The sequence below is a fragment of the Grammomys surdaster genome, unplaced genomic scaffold (genome assembly GCF_004785775.1).
Source record: "Grammomys surdaster isolate TR1022 unplaced genomic scaffold, NIH_TR_1.0 125877, whole genome shotgun sequence".
Taxonomy (NCBI): domain Eukaryota; kingdom Metazoa; phylum Chordata; class Mammalia; order Rodentia; family Muridae; genus Grammomys; species Grammomys surdaster.
Window position 1 is genome coordinate 54517 of NW_021620702.1, and position 19117 is coordinate 73633.

General features: G+C 42.9%; 1 pseudogene; it reads right to left on the reverse strand.

Moving 5' to 3' along the window:
- Positions 1–7561: 7561 nt before the first annotated feature.
- LOC114608175 lies at positions 7562–16559 on the reverse strand (annotated as a pseudogene).
- Positions 16560–19117: the final 2558 nt, after the last annotated feature.

Genomic DNA, 19117 nt, shown 5'->3' on the forward strand with positions numbered 1-19117 from the left:
AGAGAGAGAGAGAGAGAGAGAGAGAGAGAGAGAGAGAGAGAGAGAGACATCACTGAGGTGAAATCTTCTAGGATGTGATTTCCGAAAGCACAAAGAAGCTATGTTCCAGAGAATGGCAAAGATTGTATGTCATGCTGTTCCTGTACTTGATAATGTGTAAGAATAACCAAGGTGGTACTGGTTTTGAAGGTATAAAGGGGTCATAAAGAATAGCTGAAACTCAGCACTGTAAGAGGCAAGGTAGGGCCATTGGTAAAACTAGAGCATAAATTGTCGAAGTCCCTGGATTGAACAGGTCATGCAATGATGTCAAGACTTAGCACAATGAAGAAAACCTATTAGAGGCTATTGGTGAAGCCTTGTTACAACAGAAGACCACAATGTATTAAAGTAGCCAGTACAATAGGATTAACACCAAGAACAGCAGCAATAGAGGAGTAGAGTCAACAACAGTCTAGAATTCTACAGAGTGGAGAGGTTCAGATGTGACCCAAGCCCTTTGGAGGAGCCCAGAATGTCATGAATAAATAATCACATTGTAACAAAAAGCTGTAATGTTGAAGTTGCTTTGGAGACCCCAAGATGTTCCAGATGCCAGAGTCATAGGATATCTGCTGAGGAAAGCTGTTAATAGTGAGAAAGAATTTTGTTACAATAAAAAAAAAGATGAAGAAGGAGTTGGAGATCTGAACATAGCATTGATAATAGATGCAGTGATACACAGTTTAAAGTTTGCCCAGCTGTTTTCCTGTATAGCTTTGAGGTCTAGAGTTAAGAGAGAGCATAAATCTCAGAAGACACTTTGGACTATGGACTTTTAACATTACTGAGACTTTTAAACACCATTAGGACTTTTGAAGTTAGATTAAATGTATTTTGCACTATGCTATATTTATGTATGACCCCCCCACAGACTCATGAGTTTGACCAAGCCTAATGAGGCCAGGGAGTTTAATGTGGTGCTTCGTATAGGCTTGACCCAGGGAATGGCTCTATTTAGGAGGTGTGGCCTTGTTCCAGTAGATGTTGCTGTGTAGGAAGTGTGTCACTGTGAGTTTAGGCTTTCAGAAACTCATCCTAGCTCTTTGGAAGCCAGTCTTCTTTGGTTTGTCTTCAGAAGAAGATGTAGAACTCTCAGCTGCTCCTACATCATGCCTGCCTGCATGCTGCCAAGCTCATGCCTTGATAATGAACTGAATTTCTGAACATGTAAGCCACATTCGGTTGAACATTGTCCTTCTAAGGGTTGCCTTGGTCATGGCATCTAATCACAGCAGTAAAACCCTTAGTCAAGAGCTAAAGTCCATACAGTCTGATGTCATCCAACTGAGAGAAGGCAAACTGGTGCCCAACTAAAACATTCACTTCTACTAATAGGCATTCAAGTTGCCAAAAGTTACACTGTATACTCTGAGAGGAGAATGAGTCATTACTATTACCAAGCGACAAGCTCTGTCTGTGATCTACCACTGTGACATGCCTTTAAGATATACTGTTCGATAAGGCACCAATGTAATGGGTGTAACTAAACACTTTTCATTAGATTGAAGGTAGGCTTTCTGAGACAGAATCTACAATGTCACTACTAGAGTGGCCAAGAACCTGAGACTAGATAAGTCATGGTTCAATGGGAAAACTAAATATTATTATTATTCTAAGGGAACACACAGTAACAAGACTCTTAATGCATATTGTTAGTGCCTTCAAAGTCCAGTGATTTGATCAATCTGAATCCAGAAAAATGTGCCTTGCAATAGACAAGAATCAACACAGAGACACACAAGTGGCCAATGTGCAGAGAGTGAGAGACCCTGGCACACTCAGTCCTAAAAGGGAAGTCTTCATCATGCCTCTCCCCTCAAGGATCAGATATCTATGAGGGTGAGAAGGCAGAAACATTTTAAGAGACAGAGATGATGGGTGACTCCAAGGAGACTGTCTTCCTGACACAACAGGACTGCTGCTCACATGAACTCACAGAGACTGTGGAAGCACACATAAGACCTGCACAGTCAAAAGGGGACAGTGACCCAGCACTGAGGAGGGAAAGTGGACACATGGTCTAACCTCTAAGCAAGAAGCTATTTGTAACTGATAACTGCTGTTCAAAACAAGAACAGTTTTCTGCACTGTAGTGTCAATGGTGTCTTGGAGGCATTTTATTGTGCACTGTGTGAAGAGTCAAATGCTGATTTCTGTGTCCACTGCATCTGGATACAATCCTTATTCAGAGAATATCCAGGTGCAATCTTGTGTAAACAACAGCTTTACAACTGTACCCTGAAGTGTCAATAAAGTGCTTAATAACCAATGACTGAGCAGGGAAGAGAACAGGCTGGACTTCTCTCTGCCAAGGGAGGGACCTAGGGAAGAGGAAGTATGGATTAACCACCTCCAGAGAGTCTAGGAGACACCATGAGAAAACACCTGGAGCACAGAAAGTCTTAAATGCAGTATCTCTGTGATTTTGACTGGAAGGTTGGTAGATTAGAGCGTTGAAATGGTTAATATTGCTCAGTAATTCTGCCCTTTAAGTATGTTAAATAAATAACTTAGTCCAGTCTCAGTTATTTGAGAGCTAACTGGGTAAGCAGCAAACTGTAACACTCTTGTTATAAAGGCCACACACAGAGCTTTGCACCCAATAGTTGTTGGATTTCCACAAACTAAACTCCATGAAATATTTGGAGGAAGGCTAGCCTTCATTTTTTTTTCATTCTGATTTGTGCTGGCTTTTTTGCTTGTTTCTTTCTCTTTGTTTGGTTTTTTTTTTGTTATTTGTTTTTTCTTTGTTTGTTTGTTTATACTACCTTTCCTTGCGGGTTTTTATTTTGTTTTTGTTTCTTTAGACAGAGAGAAGGAGAGACATAAAAAATATGGATTAGGTGACTGGGACATGGTGAGCATCTGGGAGGAGTTCGGGAAAGGAAAACATGATCTAAATAATTGTAGGAAAAGATTTAATGAAAATTTGCAAAACAGATATTTTAATTCTAGGATCCCAAAATACACATGCTTAAAGACTCAGAATAGACTAGAAGTATCACAAGACACTTCTTAGGACAATAAAACAAGTTGAGCCTGGTGGCAATCTCTGGCGATGCCAACAGGAAGGAGTTGAGGAATAGATTCATCAGATGGTGACCAGCTCCATATCTAGAACCCTGCCTGAAAAAACACAAGCCAGAAGAACAGAAAGGTAACAAACAATACTGAGTGCCAATGCCTACTAAGTGTAATAAGGTTTGGTTAAGGGTCAAGTTATTGTAATTCACTGAATGTTACTATTGTAATTAAAGATCTTTAAGTGGTAAAGTGGTCAAAAAGCTTACAATTTTAAAGTGGAAAGAAAGTATATACAGTAAACATACAGCTCAAAGAGTTACTACATTTTTTATTCACTGAATAGTAAACCATACATTAGTTGTAGGTTGACATAACTAGAGTTTAGAATAATAACTGTTTCCAATTCATTTTTACATAAATTTATCTTTTAAATAATAATAAACGTAGTAGAGAGAGACAAGGAGAGAAAGAGATTCACATGCAACGTGTGTGTGTGTGTGTGTGTGTGTGTGTGTGTGTGTGCGCTTCTGTGTGAAATTACTTCTTATCTTTTTCTCTCCTAAGGCATGCCTTGACTTTGGGACTAAGCATGGCAATGATTTTGGCTCTCCCTGTGAAGGTGCACAGGTAGTGCATAAGAACATGTTGCAGAACTGAGAAAGCAGGTGCACTCTCACCCATAACCTACACATAGAGACCAAGACCCAGGAACACAGGGGTCTCCTTCCTCCTCACTGTCTCTAACGTAGGACTCGGCAAACAACAATCCAGTCTTTCTACATACAAAGACAAAGAGGACAGAGGATGATTTGGACATAAAAACTTCCCAAGGCACCAGGTGATCAAAGAATACACAGCTTGGAGGATTCATTGTAGAGTTAAGAGGACAGACTAATGTGCTAGAGAGGGACAGACTCTGCAGTGACTCCAAATTCACCCTGACCCACCAGGAATCATTTCTGGACTACAAAGGCCTTCCCCTCACTCACTGAGAGAAAACCAACAACACAGATAGGAATTTGAACAGTAACTCTCTAGCCAACATGCTGCCACACTACTTTCTGTCTTCGTGACATCAAGGATCACTGTCTCCAGCCTCTCAGATGTCTTGCTCCTCAGCTGCTCGGCTCGCTTCTTGGAAACACATGCAGCCAGAACATTCATGCCTCTCCTGTCCAGCTGTCTGGCCAGCAGGTTCGCAAAGCCCGAGTCACAGATGCTGATGAAGACATACTTGTCATTGAGATGACCCACAACCTGCCTCTCCCTGAACAACCACAGGAGTGTCCATGTACTCACCAGTGCCATCAGGTAGAGCCACATATCTTGTAGAAGTCTAGTAACGTGAAACATACTAGAATCAAAATGAGCCTGTCATATGCTCACACAGGAAGGGGTAGGCATGCAGGACTCCAGCATTTTCGGGGGAAGTCCTCTGCATTTCCTATAATTATTGATACCACACATCTCTGGTCTTTGACCTGTTTTTGAACAGTAGACACATAATCCCTTTTGGCTCTCCCTATCTTGCTGCCAAGTAAAATACCACTGACTGACAAATAACACAGGACTATTGTCTTATGATCTTTGCTTCCAGGACCCATGTGGGAATACAAGTGAATGTCATTGCACAGGTCCCGTGGTCCAGTCCCAGGCTTCACTTGTGTCTCTGCATTTTGAATTGTGGAGTCACAAGCCAGGGTGTTGTGAACATGATGAGATCTATTGGTGACCTGCAGTTGGAATCAGCACAACTGACAGGAGAGGACAGGAAAAGCTGGGTTCCCTCCTAAAGTGGCAGCTCCTAGGAAGGTAGAAAGGCCGAACCCAAATGTGGAGTCCTTCTGTATCCTTTTGAGTACTCTGGCTTCTCCCAACAAAGAAACCTAGAGAGGAGGAAAGGAGGCTCCTCCAGAAATGTTGCAGGCAGCCTGGGATCACCTTTCAAGATACTTCCTGCTAAATTCCAATTGTTCTGTCTCATTATCATGCTCTTGAGCCTCTACCCATGCTTAGAGCTCTACATCTGTTCTGGGTGCTGCTTCTTCCCCTGTGGAGCCAGCATGGTGTTCCAGTGCAGACTGAGATGGGTTCAACTTCCTGAACAGTGTCCTCACAGGCTGCAATGTGCAGAGACCTGATGGAAACTACAATGTGATTTATGTAATGAGGAAGACAATAAGGCTAAACACTATAAGTTCATGGTAAACCTTTTGTCTTAGTTAGGGTTTCTATTCCGGCATAAACATGATGACCAAGAAGCAAGTTGGATTGTAAAGGGTTTATTCAGCTTACACTGCCACATTGCTGTTCATCACCAGAAGAAGTCAGGACAGGAACTCAAGCAGATTAGGAAGCAGGAGCTGATGCAGAGGCCATGGAGGGATGGTACTTACTGGCTTGCTTCCCCTGCCTTGCTCAGCTTGCTTTCCTATAGAACCCAAGACTACCAGACCTGGGATGGTACAACCCACAAGGGCCTCTCCCCATCTGATAACTAACTGAGTAAATGCCTTTCAGCTGGATCTCATGGAGGCATTTTCTAAACTGAAGCTCCTTTCACTGTGATAATTCCAGCTTCTGTCAAGTTGACACAACACCAAAAATACAATTGAACCCAAATCAACTTGGCACACAAACACATTACAATTAGGCCTCAACCCTTACTTATTTTTTCATCTTCAATATCTAAATAATATTAAAAGTCCCACAGTCGTTGGAAATTCTTACATATCAAAATTTCAATGCCTTCAAAATATCCAATCTCTTTTAAAATTCAAAGTCTTTTTACAATTAAAAGTCTCATAATTGTGGGCTCCACTAAAATACTTTCTATCTTCAAGAGCAAAAAATGTCAGGTCACAGTCAAAATCAAAACCAAAATCAAACTCAAACAGGCCAATATCCAGGATCCAACAAACTATCTTCTGGGCTCTTCCAAGAGCTTGTGTCACTTCTCCATCTCTGCCCTTTGTAGCATAGACCTTTACTTCTTGGTGCCAGCTGCCTGTACTCCACTGCTGCTGCTGTTCTTGGTGGTCGTGTCATGGTACAGACATCCCCAAAACACTGCTGTCTTCCACTGTAACTAGGCTTAACAAATAGCCTCTCATAGGCTCTCTTCATGGAGCCAAGCCTCGTCTCCTTTGCATGCCCCCTTCAGTCCTATGCCAAAAATTGCAATTGAAGTTGCACCTTCTTCACAAATGGCCATCTTTGACTTCTCACAGTGCGAAGTCTCAGCTACTCTTCATGACCCTTTCATGCCTTCTAATCCAGTACCACCTGGGTGATTCTCACATATTACCAAGTCCAGCCACAGTACAAGGTACAATCTTAGCTCTCTCTAGATCACAGCCTCTGTGCTATCAGACAACACTTCCCAGAAGACTTCAACTCAGTAATGCTAGTCTCTTCTCAATCACCACTAATTTCTTAGCTCAAGCTAACCAGCATCAATAGTCCCAGTAATGCAAAGGATTTGCTTTAGTAGTTCTGCTGTCTTCTTAATCACAGCTGATACTTCAGCCACAGCTAACCAAACCCAAAGAATCTTCACATTCAAAACAGCAATGGCCCTGATCAGAGTCTTTAAGCTTCCCAATGAAATTTCACAAGCCAGGCCTCCATTGTTTGCACTGTTCTCAACAACATCTTTCAAGCTCCTATAGAACACCCCACAGACCTCTGAACACTGGAATGCTCTTCTAGCCCAAAGTTCCCAAGTTCTTCCACAGTCCTCCCCAAAACATATCCAGGCAATCTCAGGAATACCCAACTCCTGGTACCAATTTGTCTTAGTCGGGGTTTCTATTCCTGCACAAACATCATGAACAAGAAGCAAGCTGGGGAGTCAAAGTTTTATTCAGCTTATACTTCCAGGTTGCTATTAATCACCAAAGGAAGGCAGGAATGGAACTGAAGCAGGACAGGAAGAAAGAACTGACACAGAGGCCATGGAGGGTTGTTACTTACTGACTTGCTTCCCCTGGCTTGCTCACTTTGCTTTCCTATAGAACCCAAGACTACAGCCCAGGGATGGTACCACCCCAAGGGGATTGCCTTCCTTAGTCACTAATTGAGAAAATGCTTTACAGCTGATCACAGGTAGATTCAGAGCAGGGACACTTCCATGATGAATAGCGGTGGAAATTTGGAAGGGCATGTGCATTTTCTTCAGACCAGGACATAGGGTAGTGATGAGCATAAGTTGGTCCCAACTTCCTCATTTGTGTGGATCCATGGTAGGCCATGATGCTCAGAGCTTGGTCAACAGCCACCACTTTTATATCTGAATCCCTTGGAAGAATTCTGTGGATATTTCTTTGATCATCATCAACCCTAAGTAGTATCACAGGAAAGTTAGTAGATTAAACACTATATCCTAGAACTCCAGCATAATTACCTTCCTTTCTCAGCCCTCTTACCTTCTGCTGAGTACTCCCTACCTCACACTGTACCTAAATCTCCCCAACTATCCACATAAGTAAAGATTTTACAGAGCTTTCTCAGGCTTTGGAGAAATCCAGTAGACAAGGGCATCCACAAGAGAGGTGGGCAGGTAGCTCAAGGGAAGGTACAAGAGCTTGGCATCCCACCCAGCTGAGTATCGGGTGCGAGGGTGACAGGCAGTCAGAGCGTGCTCCATGCAGTCAGTCACCAAAGACAGGTCCTTGTTGCACCTCTGGTCCAATCAGTTTAGCATTTTCAGATCTATGCAGAATGACGAAAGATTAAGGTGGTTATTCAGCTCCACCACTCCTGTCTGACATGAGCATAGGGGAGAATTACTATTCCCTATGTAGGAGAATCCATGTGTCTGAAATCCAAGCCTAGCCTGTCCGAGTTCCTAAGAGGAACCACAGGCCATCTTCAAGGAAAAATGTGCACTCAGTCACCAGTATCTCCACTAATAGAAATTGCTGGTCTTATATTGCATCACATCCCTCAATTTAACTACTAATTTTTTCTTGAAGCTCACTGCCTTAAAACTAGACATTCTGGTCAATGACATTCAATAAGTAACACTTTTCTCCAAGGAGTGAAGATGCAAAGGATCCCAGGCCTTCTCAAAGTCACATTCACCTCACTTGTATGTCTACATCTATCCCATATCTGACCCAGGAATCCTGATGAGAACATCAGATGTAACAGAGGAGCATGTTCTGACAAACAAGAACTCCTTTATGGCCCCATAAACAAATGGCACACTACCTTAAGTAAATGGGTATAAATTCCTGTTCTTTGAGGATAAGGAGCACGATATCGGAACGTCTAAAATAAGCATGGGATTAAGTGTTCAGGACTGGGCTTGGCTTTCGTCCTCAGAGCTCACTTACAGGATTCCAGGTATTTCTTCCCATAGATCTCCCTGATTGCTGAGCTGGTCTGATCCCACAGCATCTGGATGTTGGATGATAATCTGGCACTGTTGCTCATAGGAGTCAGGAAGAAGCTAGGCTCTATAATAGCCACCTTCACCCCAAAATAGGAGAGCTCCCTCCTGCAAGACAGACAAATGTCAAGGACATCACAGGACGTTCAGTGAGAACACCGCAACAATAGAACAGTTGCATGCCAAGAAAAGCCTGTGGTGAAGAAATGTCACACCATTTGGATCTCAGATGTGCAGGAAATGGCAAAGGATTTTGTGATAAGGGCATTGCCTCTGCGCTCTTGTAGGTCACACTAAGTATTTTTTGTTTGTAGCTCACTGCCTTAAAAATAGACATTCTGGTCTATGACACTGAATAAGTAACACCGTTCTCCAAGGAGTGCAGACCAAAGGATCCCAGTCCTTCTCTAAGTCACCTCCAACTTACAAGTAAGTCTCCGTCTATCCCACATATGTCCCAGGAAGTTCTCAGAACATCCCCCACATTCTTCCTGGAGTTGTCACCAGACAGCAACCATCCTGCATCCAACTCCCTCACATGAGCAGGCTACCTGTTTTCTGTCCCAAGTGGCTGCCCTGGTTCCATCCCTTGGAAGGGTTGCATTGTCAGCAACACAAAATAAATAGGATTCTGCACCTTTCAGTTCTCCACAAGTGTAACTCTGCCCACATGCTGATCATACTCCTTCCGTATCTGGTCTTTCTGTTTCTGTTCTGCAAGGAGAATGCACCTGCACATACAGGTTTAAGGTTCCAGGATCTCATGATTACTCTGATGCAGTCCAAACCTGCTACACAGCCCTAAACAAAGCAAATGGCTAGCATAGTCAACACAGCTGACTGGCCATGGCAACCCCACAGTAAATTCTTCTTTGACTCCTCTTTCATTCTCTTAGTTGCCATAGTCTTTAAGTCCTGATAGACATAAGTTATGCTCAAATCTGTTTATTGTGGACAATATAAAAAGGCATGATAGACAAAGAGATATTCACTCTACTTTAAAAAAAAACAAAACAGGTTTTAAAAAAACCTGCCTAGCATCTAGAGATCAATGTTCTGGATTCATGAGCCAAAAACCTCACATTTCCAATCCTTTCTCAGTAATATTCCCCCAATGTCCTTCCTACTTTTTAACAAAACAATCTGAACTCAATGAATGTCTAAGTCACATCCTCTTCTAGGACATGGAAATGTGCTGTCCAGTGAATCATTCAGTGAGGGGAAGATGAGAGAGATCCAGAACATGAGTGTCTGCCCATCAATGGGGACTTAAAGAATATAAAGTAAATAAAACCCTCCGAAAACTTCCTTGGGGGACCCTTTCCTTCCAGTACCTGAGGGAGTCTGAGAAGGCCTCTACACCAAACTTGGAGATACCGTAACCTCCTCCAAGCAGAGACACACGGCCCACGATGCTGGAGACATTGACCACACGGCCCCTTGCCTTCCTCACTGAGGGAAGCATGCTCAGTGTCACCTCGATCATGCCCAACAGGTTCACATTCAGTATACTTGCAAAGCTTTCTTTATTCATCCACTGATTGGGACCTGAGGCGATGGAGATGCCAGCATTGTTGACCAGGCCCCAGAGTCCTGGGGACAATGGGAAGAGACTGTCACACAACACAAGTTTAACTGTGGATGAAATGCACATTTAACATGGTAAGACCACTGTGACAAGTCATTACTGGACAATAGTATGCAGTGACTAAGAGCAGGGTATCCACATGACCAGGGAACTCATTCCTGAGACTGGGGGCTCACAGCATGGATACCTTCATCCTTTAAGAGTTTTTGGCCCAACTCTCTACCTGGGAATCAGCCAGCAGCCCCTTCTCACTTGCTAACTTTAAGAACAGATAATGGAAACATGGATCACCTTTGTTAATCTGGAGACAATGAAAGCATGTTTGGATTTTACATTTTGATGCTATCCTGGCAGAGATTTTATTCTTTTACATTTTATGGTGCTTTGAGTGGAAACAGCAGCCATATGCCCATATATTCAAACGCTTGGTACTGAGATTGTAGAAATGCTTGAGAGGAATAAGGTTGTGTGGCCCTCTTGGAGTAGGAGTGGCCCTGTTAAATATGTGATTCACTAGGCATGGGCTATCCCAGAGTCCTGCTGTTCCTGGTACCTGTGGATATAGATGAAGTATCTCAGCTCCTTCCCTAGCACATGACTGCTATAGAACCCAGCACACTTCATGACATTATGATAACGGTCAAAAGCTTTAACCATATGCAAGCCCAGATGCAATGTTCCATCTATAAGAGTTACCGTGGTCATGGCATCACTTCATAGATAGAGAAGTCTGATGAAGACAGTTGTATCTGTGCATTACTCTAAGCAGTTACACCCTGCTACCTGTGTTTTTCAAGTGGCCAAGGAAGGTAGTAATAAGGAAAAAGTGATTTATTTTATCATTACTTGTAAAAGCAATAAGACAGAATAATCATGAGCAAGAGGAGAAGGAACAAAGGAAATAACAGAGGAAAAAGGAAAAGACAAAAGTAATCTCTGGAGGAAATTTGTTTGGGAAACAAACAATTGAAACCTTGATTGTGGGATATTTGGAAAACAGAGCTTTTCAGCTCTGCTGAAGCAGTCCATGAACTTCACAATTGATCAACATCTACTGATGAAAATCAATATTGATCAACTCTCCTTAGATGCTTACAAAACCCAATATATTGGCGGGTTTTGTGAAAACTTGACACAGCTAGACTCATCAGAGAGGAAAGTGCCTTAGTTCAGGAAATGAATTCATAAGGTCCAGATGTAAGGCATTTTCTCAATTATTAATTTACGGAGGTTTCAGCCCGTTGTGGTTGGTGTCATCCCTGGGCTGCTAGTCCTGGGTTCTATAAGAAAGAAGGCTGAGAAATCCATGTGGAGCAAGCCAGTGACCAGCACCTCTCCATGTCCTCTGCATCAGCATCCCCAGCCAGGTTCCTTCCAAATTTGAGTTGTATCCAAAGTCCCCTCGATGATCAACAGAGATGTGGTAGTCTAACCTATATAAAAACGTTTCCTAGAACAACTTAAGTTTTGGTAAAGCTTTTTTTTCTACAAGAGTAAAAACCCTAACTGAGACATCCAGGGACAGGATAATGGAGGTGATAATCTTGGCTGACAACCAACAGGAAAGATTTTCCACTTTCAATGAGAACACACCCCAAGTTAAACCTTCATTGACATAAAATGGAGCATGTTCGTCCATAAAAGGAATGCATAGAATACCCTCTGGCTTAGTTGGGATTTTACTGCTATCAACGTACACCATGACCAAGCCAACAATTAGACAACACTAAATTGGCACTGGCAACAGGTTCAGACATTCAGTCCATTATCATCAAGGTGGGAGCATGGCGGTATCCAGGCAGGCATGGGGATGGAGGAGCTGAGTGGCCCTCCTCCCCTTCAGAAGACACCTAAGATAAGACTGGCTTCCAGGTAGCTGGGATGAGGGTTTTAAATCCCAAGCCCACAGTGGTACACCTACTCCATCACAGCTTCACTTCCAAATACTGTCACTCCCTCGGCTAGGCATACTCAAACCACTACAGCCTCCAAACATCAATTAAAGGCTTTGCTCAAGGCTACTAACTGCTCTCTAAACATGATGGTAAGGCTATTTATAACTGTGGTGGTTTGAATATATAGACCCATGATTGGCACTATTAGAAGGTATGGCCTTGTTGGAAGAAGTGTATCAGTGTGGGGATAGGCTTTAAGATACTCATCCTGAATCCATGGAAACATGACTTCTCTAGTTTGCCTTCTGAATAAGTTGTAGAACTCTCAGCTCATCCAACAACATGAAATCCTAGATGATGCCACGGTCCTGCCTTCATAATGGACTGAATATTCTACCCTGTAAGCCAGCCACAATTAACTGTTGTCCTTCTAAGAGTTGTCTTGATCATGCTGTCTGTTCATAGCAGTAGTCCAAACTAAGACAGAAGTTGGTATCAGGGTTGTGGCACTGCTGTGGCATGCCTGACCATGATGTTATGTGGAAGAATGTGGATTTTGGGACTTTGGATTTGGAATGTTTTAAGTGAAATTTAATGATTAATGGTCTTTCTTCTTAGAAATATGGAAGAATTTGTTGCTGAGTATGATTTTAACTTTGGATCCCTGGCTCTAGATGTTTCAGAGGAGAGAGATTTTAATATGTCACTGAGTGACTGCTTTTGTGATATTTTGGTGTAGAATGTGGCTGCTTTTTACCCTTGTCTGAAGAGACTACCTAAGTCTAAGGTAAAGAGATTTATATTAATTTCATTGACAAAAGAAATCTCAACAAAGCCCAAGAGAGACTTTGTTCCCTGGTTAAATCTCATGATGAGCATTTTGGGCAGGAATACAAGCATGAAAAGGACAAATATAAAATGTGTGGTCCAAGTAAAAAAAGACACCAGAAAGTGAAATGAAAGTGAATTTTGTACTCAAGGAGATAAACAGATTAAGGAAGTGGTTACTTTTGGGCAAGATCCCACCCAGTTAATCATACCGTTAATGTGTTTGCCATTGAATAAGGAATCATATGATATTAGGTGATATCATTACTTGGTTACTCTTTTCATTTTGATTTTATATCTAGAGTGAACAACAATCCAGAAATGAAAGACACAGACTTTTGATCTGAATCTTGAGGAACAGTGGCCATGAAAAGCTTAGGCCTAGTCAAGTTAGTGCATGCCTTTATTTCCCAAAGTTTGTGTCAAGCAGATCTCTGAGTTCAGTGCCAGCCAGGGACATAGCAAGTTCTAGTTGAAGAAAAGTTTAAATCCCAATATCCAGGAAAGCCAAGGTTAAAAATAAGGAGTCTGGAACACAGAAAGCTGGTGATAGAATAAGGGGGCCATGTTCCAGCCCCAGTAAGCAGCAGAACTCAGTAGTTTCTGCCATCTGGCTCTGGCTATAGAGTCAAGAATAGAAGAGAATACTGGGACAGTTGATGATTGTTACCTTGATCTAAGAAATTAGGGATAATTGAGAAGAGACCGACATCATTAAGGTGTAATCTTCTGGCAAGAGTTTTCTGAGAGCACAAAGAAGGTATCTTCCAGAGAAAGCCAAAGTTGTCCTTTGTGCTGTGTAATGTGGAAGAATCACCCAGGTCACACTGGTTTTGAAAGTATAAAGGGTTCATGGAGTACAGCTGAGACTTGTCACTGTGAGAGTCTAGGGAAGTCCATTGGTGAAGGTACAGCCTCAATTGCTGTTTATGATGCTGGAATGAAGCAGGCATGCAATGAAGTTGAGGCTTGGCATAGTGAAGAGAGCCCATGAGAGGCTATTGTTGATGCCTATTGCAGCAGAAGACCCCAATGTATTCAATGTATTAGAGATGTCAGTACAGTACGATGATCATCAAGAACAGCAGCAGCAGTGGAGTAGAGTCAAACAGAGTCTAAAGATCTACAGAGGGCAAAGCTTCAGATGTGACTCAAGTTCTTCAGAAGAGACCGGACGATCATGGGTGGATCTGAGATATTGGAACAAAAAGCTTTAACATTGAAGTTCTCTTGGGCACCTCAAGATGTTCAAGTTGCCAGAGTCATAGGATATCTGCTGAGGAAAGCTGCTAATAGGAAGTAGATCCAGCCTATGTGAAAGACATTTGTTGAAGTAAAAAAAAAAAAGATGAAGAAGAAGTTGGATACCTAAAGATGGCTTTGAGATCAGATCCTGAGATGCAAAGTTTGATGTTTGCCAAGCTGTTTTACTATATAGCTTCGAGCTCTACAGTTATAAGAGAGCAAGAGTCTTAGAAGACACTTTGAACTGTAGATTTTTAACATTATGGGGACTGTTATACACTATTGGGACTTTTGAAGTTGGATTAGATGTATTTTGAATTGTGACGTGTTTAGGTGTGGCCCCCAGAGACTCATGTGTTTGAACAAGACTATGAAGGTCAGGGAGGGGAATGCAGTGCTTTGAATAGATTGGACCCAGGGAGTAGCACTATTAGGGGATGTGGCCTTACTGCAGTTGGTATGGCCTTGTTCTAGGAAGTGGGTCACTGTGGGCATAGGCTTTAATACCCACATCCTTGCTCCCTGGAAGCCAACTTTCTTTGGTTTTCCTTGAGAACATGATATAGAAATCTCAGTTCCTCCTACATCATGCCTGCCTGGATATGACATTCTTCTACCTTGATAATAGACTGAATGTCTGAACTTGTAAGCCAGCCCCAATTAAATGTTGTCCTTCTAGTCCTTAAGCGTTGTGTTGGTCTTGGTGTCTGTTCACAATAGTAAAACTCTAAATAAGTCAATAGCTGAAGTCTGTACTATCTGATGTCATCCATCTGAGAGAAGGCAAGCTGGTGTCCAACTAAAAGCTTCACTGCTATGGATTAGCATGTCATGTGCCAGAAGACACACTGGACACTCCCAGAGGAGAAATGTAGTGATTGATATTACCAGGGCCCTATATCTGACCTACCACAGTGACCTGTCTTTAGGATATACGGTTCCATAAGGCAACAATTTCATGGTATAACTAAACAATTTCATTAGATTGAAGATGTGCTTTCAGAGATGGAATCCATAACGACTCTACTAGAGTGGCCAAGACCCTGAGACTAGATAAGTCATGGTTCTATGGAGAAACTAAATATTATTATTATTCTAAGGGAACACACAGTAACAAGACACTGAATGCATATTGCTAGAAGCACTCAAAGTCAAGTGACTTGATTAATCTCCATCCAGGAGAATGTGCCTTGCTATAGACAAGAATTAACACAGAGACACACAAGTGGCCAATATGCAGAGAGTGAGAGACTCTGGCACACTCAGTCTTAAGCCAGAAGTCTCCATCATGCCTCTCCCTCAAGGCTCAGAGATCTCTGAGGATAAGGAGGCAGAAACATGTTAAGAGCCAGAGGTGATGGATGACCCCAAGGAAACTGTCTTCCAGAAACAACAGGACTGCTGCTTTTATAACTCACAGAAGCTAGGGAAACACATGCACAGGCTGAAGGAGACAATGACCCAGCACTGAGGAGTGAAAGTGGACACATGGTCTAATGTCTAAGCAAGAAGCCATTTGTGACTGATAACTGCTGTCCAAGGGAAGAACAGTTTTTCTGCACTGTAGTGTCAATGGTGTCTTGGAGGTAATTTATACACAAATAGTGGAAAGAGTCACAAAGGATAAAGGAAATTGATAGGCAGTGTGTGTGCACATGCATGTGTGTGTGTGTGTGTCTGTGTGTGTGTGTGTGTCTGTGTGTGTCTGTGTGTGTGTGTGTATGATGTGCGAAAGTGAGAGACCAACTCATAGCATTTCTTTCCGAAGACATTCCTTGACTTTGAGCTTAAGAATGGCAATGATTTTGGCTCTCCCTGTATAGGTGCAAAGGTAGTGCATAAGAACATGTTGCAGAACTGAGAAAACAGATGCACTCTGGCCCATGACCTTCACACAGAGACCAGGCCCCAGGAACCCAGGTCCTTCCTTCCTCCTCACTATCTCTAACCAAGGAATCAGCAGCCAACAGTCTTCTATACAAAGACAAAGAGGACAGAGAATAATTTGGACATAAAAACTTCCCAAGGCACCAGCCGATAAAAAGAAATACAGACCTTGGAGGATTCAGTGTAGAGGTAAGAGGACAGACTGATATGTTAGAGAGTGGCAGAGTCTGCAGTGACTCCAACTCTAAACTGACCACACTAGGAATCCTTTCAGGACTACACGGGCCTTCCCTTCACACAAACAGAGAAAACCAAGAACACAGACAGGAATCTCAATGGTACCTCTGTTCCCAACACGCTCCTTCACCCACTGAGTGGCTGCAACAATACTCTCTGTCTTGGTGACATCAAGGATCACTGTCTCCAGCCTCTCAGATGTCTTGGTCCTCAGCTGCTTGGCTCCCTCCTCTGTCAGACATGCAGCCAGCACCCTCATGCCCCTCCTGTCCAGCTGTCTAGCCAGCAGGTTCCCAAAGCCAGAGTCACAGCCCGTGATGAAGACATATTTGTCATGGAGATGGCTCACTACCTGTCTCTCCCTGACCAAGCGCAGGAGTGTCCACAGGCCCACCAGTGCCACCAGGTAAACCCACATGGCAATTAGAAGTCAAGTAGAGAGAAAGATACTCTTAGTCAAAATGATCCTGGCATCTTCTCACACAGGCAGGAATAGGCATCTAGGACTCCAGCCTTCTGGGGTAAAGTCCTGTGCATTCCTTACAATTATTAATGCCTCACATCTCTGGTCTTTGACCTGCTATTGAACTGCAGACATAAATGACATTTGGCTCTCCATATTTCAATACCAATAAAATACCACTGACTGTCAAATAACACAAGTCTTTGTCTTGTGAGTATTGCTTTCAGGACCCATGTGGGAATACATGTGTATGTCATTACACAGGTCCCATGGTCCATTCCCACACTTACCTTGGGTTTCTGAATCTTCCAATCTGGAACCACAAATCAGGATGTTCTGAACATAATGAGAATCTATTGGTGACCTGCAGTTGGAATCAGCATAACTTACAGGAGAGGACAGGGAGAGTTGGTTCCCTCCTAATACAACAGCTCATAAAAAAAAGTAGAAGGGCCAGACCCAAATATGGAGTCCTTCTGTGTCCCTTTGAGTACACTAGCTTCTCCCAACAAAGAAACCTGGAGAGGAGGAAAGGAGGCTCCTCCAGAAATGTTGTAATCAGCCTGGGATCACCTTACAAGACACTTCCTGTTGATTACACATTGGTCTGTCTCATTATGATGCTCTTGAGCCTCTACCCATGCTTAGAGCTGTACATCTGTTCTGGTGCTGCTCCTTCCCCTGTGGATCCAGCTTGACGCTACATGGAAGACTGAGATGGGTGCAGCCTCCTGAACAGGGCCCTCACAGGCTAAAAGGTGCAGAGATGCTGTTGGATTACTACAGTGTGATTAATGTAATGATGAAGACAATAAGGCTAGACATTAAGTTGATGGTAAACCTTTTGTCTTAGTCAGGGTCACTATTCCTGCACAAACATCATGACCAAGAAGCAAGTTGTTTTGGAAAGGGTTTATTCAGCTTACATTTTCATTTTGCTGTTCATCACCAAAGGAAATCAGGTCTGGAACTCAACCAGGTCAGGTAGCAGGAACTGATGCCAGAGGCCATGGAAGGATGTTACTTACTGGCGTACTTCCCCTGGCTTGCTCAGCTTGCTTTCCTATAGAACCCAAGACTACCAGCCCAGAGATGGTACCACCTACAAGGGGCTCCCCCTTTGATTACTAATTGAGAAAATGCCTTACACCTGGATCTCATGAAGGCATTTTCTCAACTGAAGCTCCTTTCTCTGTGATAACTCCAGTTTGTCTAGTTGACACAAAACCAGCCAGTAAAATTGACAATTTAAAAGTCCCACATACTTTGCAAATTCTTTCATATTAACATTTCAATCAGCTGGGCGGTGGTGGCGCTTGCCTTTAATCCCAGCACTTGGGAGGCAGAGGCAGGCGGATTTCTGAGTTCGAGGCCAGCCTGGTCTACAGAGTGAGTTCCAGGACAGCCAGGACTTCACAGAGAAACCCTGTCTCGAAAAAAAAAAAAAAAACAAAAAAACATTTCAATCCCTTAAATATATGCAATCTCTTTAAATTCAAAGTCTTTTCACAATTAAGTCTCACAACTGTGGTCTCCACTAGAATACTTTATTCCTTCATGAGGGAAAAATATCAGGGCACAGTCACAATCAAACTCAAACCAGCTGATGTACAGGATCCAACTCAATATCTTCTGGCCTCTTATAAGGGCCTTTGCCACTTCTCCAGCCCTGCCCTTTGTAGCACACTCTTTTCTTCTAGGCACCAGCTGCCTGTGCTCCACTGGTGCTTCTTTTCGAGGTGGTCATCTCATGGCACTGACATCCTCAAAACACTACTGTCTTCCACTGTAACTAGGATGCACCAATAGCCTCTCATAGGCTATATTCATGGTCCCAAGCCTCATCCTCTTTGCATGACCCCTTCAGTCTTGAGCCATCAATTGCAACAGAGGTTTCACCTTCTTCACCAAAGGCCTCCTTGACCTCTCACAGTGCCAAGCCTCAGCTGCTATTCATGACCCCTTCATGCCTTCAAAACCAGTACCACCTGGGTGACTCTGACACATTAACAAGTCTAGCCACAGCACAAGGTACAACCTTGACTATCTCTAGAACACAGCCTATGTGCTCTCAGACAACACTTCCCAGAAGATGTCACCTTAGTGATGCTAGTCTCTTCTTAATCACCACTAATTTCTTAGCTCCAGCTAACCAGCATCAATAGTTCCTGTAATGCTAAGGATTTGCTTTAGTAGTCCTGGTATCTTGTTAATCACAGATGATTCTTCTGCAACAGCTAACCAAAACCAAAGAATCGTCACAATCAATACAGCAATAGCCATGATAAGAGTCTTTAACCTTACCTCTGAAGTTTCACAAGCCAGGCCTCCATTGTTTGAACTGTTCTCAACATTATCTTCTATAGAAGCTTCTATGGCTCATCCCACAGAACTCTTAACACCGGACTCCTTTCTAGCCCAAAGTTCCAAAGTCCATCCACCGTCCTTCCTAAAACATGGTCATGTTAGCTCAGGACTACCCGACTCCTGGTACCAATTTGTCTTAGTCAAAG